Raw genomic sequence first — 5,097 nt, 5'->3', positions numbered from 1 at the left:
GTGAACCAGATAGAAAGTTTCTAGTACTTAGCAACTGAATATGCAACAGCTACACAGATTATTACATGTCCAACAAGTATTCATTGTTGGTACTGGACAATGCACATGTATTTAACTTAAAATGTCACAATTGTTACTAGCGATGATTTATTTATACATAATTTTTGTTATTGCTATATTTACAAAATATATGGTAAATTACGTCGAGCTCCCTTAAGGTTTGATATCCTTACAAATATTTCATCATTGTCTGAGAAATCGATACTTCTTGATAATCACGTTGATCTAATAATTGACTCACTTCGTTAGTTTTTATTAGTGTTTTCTCCAAATTTTATATTAACTTGTCCAAAATAGCCTTTTTCTATAATAACGTCTATCCTACAACAAAATTTTACATTTTTTATGCAGTAACGTCTGTCTTACCTAAGATTTAAAAAAAAAAAAAATCAGTACAGGTAAAGTTGGCATTTCCACCTTAATGTCCAAGAATTACACAATTATATCACATATCAGGGGTATTGATAATTTTTCAAAAAAAAAAAACGTATTTGTAATTATATCAAATTTAAAATTAACTCAACATAATTCATCTTAAAAGGTATTATTATAACAAAATAACAAACATTCTTATTTTTAAATAGTATTATTGTTAAATATATTTTCACTAACAAAATGTGTAACTGCAACCTTACAACTAACCAGAACTCACTTATTATTTAAATCATTACTGAAATATAATACTTACAAGAATATAAATCTCAACTGTGTGTATATATAGGGTGGAGTAATTAGTCAAAAATTTCAACTTTGCAGCAGTACTGATATTACAACCTTATTGAATAACAGTTGGAAGCTATGCCTATTACTAATTACCTGTTCTTGAAAATTGACTGTGGTGGATACAATTTATTGCACTAATTATTGCTGATAATAAAAACAATAAAAGACCTATAGTTTTTATTTTAGAAAGGCTAAAATAGACTTCAAAGTACTAGCAAATAGGGATGTCAATGGATTCGAATTTTTCAGGGTCATCCTAAACGAAATATGTTCGGGTCCAGAAAAAATAGATAGTGATTTTTTCTTTTATCTGTTTATGAAATAATATAATGATTTATTAAATTTATTAAACTTTGTACAAATAGGTCAATTGGGTCAGACCTGACCCGACGACTTTTATAGTGAGACCCGACTCATTGCCACCTCTACTAATTAACAAGAGTATGAGTTTCTAGACTTGAAGTTAACAGAACAGAGGAAGAAGGCGCTCATGGCTTCGTCAAGATTGCATTGCAGCTACTTAATATGCCGATTAGAATCCTATAGTTGATTTAATATTACAAAAAATCAAGATCTAACAGCATGGACATTAATACACAGATTAGGCTTGGCAATGATTTAAACCCAGAGTACGGATATGATATCATTCGATCTTAATCACTAAATCACAATAATGAGTGATTGAATTGCTACCACCACATACAGAACAAGCCACGATTCATGTAATCCATTCCTCTCGTTTCACATTTAACGCGCATCTTTAAATTTGTAATTCAACATCTTGTAGTAAGATTAAGTATCATATAAGAAAACCATTTGCTGTTAGGTAAATTTACGTTAATAGCCTTGAATGTTAGATCAATTACATAAACACAGTTGTTCCTTACACAATTACAAATATACCCCTAGGTCATCTTTACTTTGAGTTATTAGTTGGGGTATCCCACTTAATCACCTTTAATTTTTTGTTTACTTTGTTTTGAATCAGCCTGGTATTAGTAGCTAAAGTCCGCTACTCTAGCTGATTATGATTAGATTACAATCTTAAAGTTATCTATACCACTTAAATCCCTTCATGTCAAGTAAACGAGAGCTTAACCCTATGTTTCGTTTTGTGATTTGCACACCTTCACTAGGTGTGTAATTTTAATTTAAAAAAAAAATTATTACTTTTTTTTATTCTTTTTTATTCTTTTCTCTCTCTTCTTTCTTTTCTGTGGCAGCTTTTTCTCTCGCTTTCCTTTTCTTCTCTCTTTTTTCTTCTCTTTCTTCTTCTTTCATTTTTGTTCTTATTAATTGTTTTTTTAAATTATTTGTATTATATATATTATATTATATTATTTAATATAAAATATATGTGAAATGTAATCAATAATTACTACTAAAAAATAATTATTAATTTATGAAATCATTGATATTAAAGACATTTACTATCAATGCTACTTAATTAAAATATATAAAACTTTTCTGCCTAACGGAACTACTGTAGCAGTTGCATACACTACTGATAATATATTAGTACTATATACCTAATTCGTATTTTTATTATTTCAATTGTATATTAAAATTTAACAGTTCACATATAAAAGTCTAATGAATGTATTTTCAACATGTTACATAGTGCATTTAACTCTTGATTATAAATTTTTTCAACTTAGACCATTTAAATCTTTTGTACTCATAATTTTTCCTATTTCAATAAAATATTTGAACAATTTGAAATTTGAGGACAATATACTAATAATACATACTTAATTCTAAATATTTTATTTAAATTTTATATATTATATTTTTTCATTCCAAAGATAAAGTCTAACAAAATCATTTTGGAGACAATACTATAATGTATTTAATTATGCATTAAAATTATAATTATTATTTAAAATATAAAAAAAATTCCTCAATAAATAAAAATTACTTAACATAAATATATATATATTATATTTCACTAACAAACAAAATACTATATACATACACATATATATATTATTAAATAGGGCAAATTGCAATTTTCGTCCAGTTTCTTAGGGGTTGTGGCATTTTCAGTCCAGGTCTTTATCAAAATAGTATTGTGGAACAATAATTAAAAAAAGTTGGCAATTTTAGGACAAATTACCCTAAATCAGCCGGAATTGAGCACGAGGGAGGCACGTGAGCTGTTGAAAATTGGGGGAAGCTGACGTGGCCGGTGAAACTGCGAGGTGTAATTTGGGGGGACATGACGTGGCATCGCTGACGTGGAAAAAAAGCCACGTCAGCTTGCCCATAGTTAAAAATCGCAAGTTTTCTTTTGCAAATAAAAATTGACATCTAACCCCCAATCTTTGCTATACAAGAACCCTAGTCCGCTCCCAATCTTTGCTAGAAAAATTCGCTCCCAAGCCAAGCCACGATTTAAGGAGAAATTGAGCAAGGAATTGAAGATGAGCAGTGTTTCATCTCTCGTCGATTGCTATTGTGGAAAGAGGACAGTGCTTCGGACCTCATGGACTGAGATCAATCTTGGAAGGAGATTCCATTCATGTAAAAACTACAATGTAAGTTTGTTTTTCTTTTGTGTTCATCTCCACTTTGCAGAAATTTCTCCTCATTATATTTTTCTTATTTTCTTAACTGATTGTAGATGGGTGGGTGTGGTTTTTTTGATTGGGAGGACCCTCCAATGTGTAGAAGGGCGCGTACAGTTATCCCAGGTTTATTGCGCAAGAAGAGTGAAATGGAAGCTGAAATTTTGAAACTAAATTTCAGGCATGGAAGACTTTGGAGACTGATAGTTGTTTTGTTGGTTGTTTGCATAATGTGCATTTGGGTGAGTGTTGGATTGTGTTCAAAGAAGCAACAAGAGAAATGTAGAGTGTAGAAGATGAAGAAGATGGTTAGGTTTGGTTCATATTGTACTATGTTTAGCAAGTGTTTGAATGTATTGTATTTGGTATTTTTGAAGTACTTGTAGCACAAAATCCATATGTAGTCATTTGGTTATGTGTAATGGAATTTTCCCCTGTTTCAATGTATTGTATTTAGTATTTAGTCTCATCTTTCAATTGATTGTATTACAAATTCATATGTAACCATTTTGTTATGTGTAATGAAATTTCTGCAAACATAATTTATGCCCTGGACTGTAATCTCATACTTTCTGCAAACCAAAACTTCACTTGCACAATCCAAAATTTCTGCAAACCAAAACTTCAACAATGCCAATAAAAAACAGAACACTTAAATACCCCTGTTTCAGCATATTTCACTTCACTTGCACAATGCAAACAATGCAAAAAATACAAACAAAAACAGAACCATAATTTCTGCAAACTCATCATTTCTGGAAATCATAATTTCTGCCAAAAATGCTTACATTGCAATGTGTTTGACTTCATGACATTTCACTTCACTTGCACAACCAAAAAACACTATCCACAACAACTAATAATCTAACTCCATTTCTACCACCAGAAACTATCTACAAAAACTAACCACCACAACACAAAAACTGATTCACAAAAGCAAGTGTACAAAAACTAATCCACTACAAGTGTGCAAGAAACTACTTTTTCCCGTGATCCTCAGAACTTTGGGAAGGCCATTTAGAGATGTCAACCCACTTTCTCCCATGCTCCTTCACTATTGTCTTGGAAATAGGATCAGATGGCCTGCTTGAAAAAGAGGGCATGAAACTGGTACCAGTCATTGGAGGAGGTGCCCTGATGTTAAGTCTCGGTTGCAATGTCACTTGGGGTTGGAAGGATATGTTTGTGTTGGCCATCTGCAATTGTTCGTACATCGTAGGCCCTTGAACACATGGTGGAGTGGGTGTAGGACCAGGTTCTGTCAGTATTTCTGGCTCCACATCATGAAACATTGACTCATGTTGTTCCACAATTGGAGGTAAAATTGGTGGTTGATATAAATGTAGTATAAATATTGAGATACCTTTGAAAACAACGTATTCATTTCAGACTCATCAAGCCCAGGTTCTTGCATGTCCTTATACAAGGCACATCCCTTTGCATTATGTCCCTCCTCACCACATATCTTGCAGTGGTGTTTGACATGTTGCCTTTTGAGTTTAATTTGTTTCTTCTGCTTTTTCTTTTCACCTTTTTCTTTACCTTCATCAGGCTCTCTATTTCTTGCTCCAGCAGGTCTTCCAGGACCTCTGCCAAAGTTTGGAGGCAATGGAGGAATGAAGCCTGTCTCAGACCACAGCATTTCACCACTGATTGGTAGTATAGCAGGTTCATACACTGACTTGTATGTATCCACATTGTAGTAAGGGTGAACCATATCTTCAGGTTGCAAATTTTGATTAAAAAT

Source organism: Sesamum indicum, linkage group LG8 (assembly GCF_000512975.1).
Source record: "Sesamum indicum cultivar Zhongzhi No. 13 linkage group LG8, S_indicum_v1.0, whole genome shotgun sequence".
Classification (NCBI taxonomy): Eukaryota; Viridiplantae; Streptophyta; class Magnoliopsida; order Lamiales; family Pedaliaceae; genus Sesamum; species Sesamum indicum.
The sequence above is the reverse complement of the archived record's forward strand: the minus strand, read 5'-3'. Positions refer to the sequence as shown.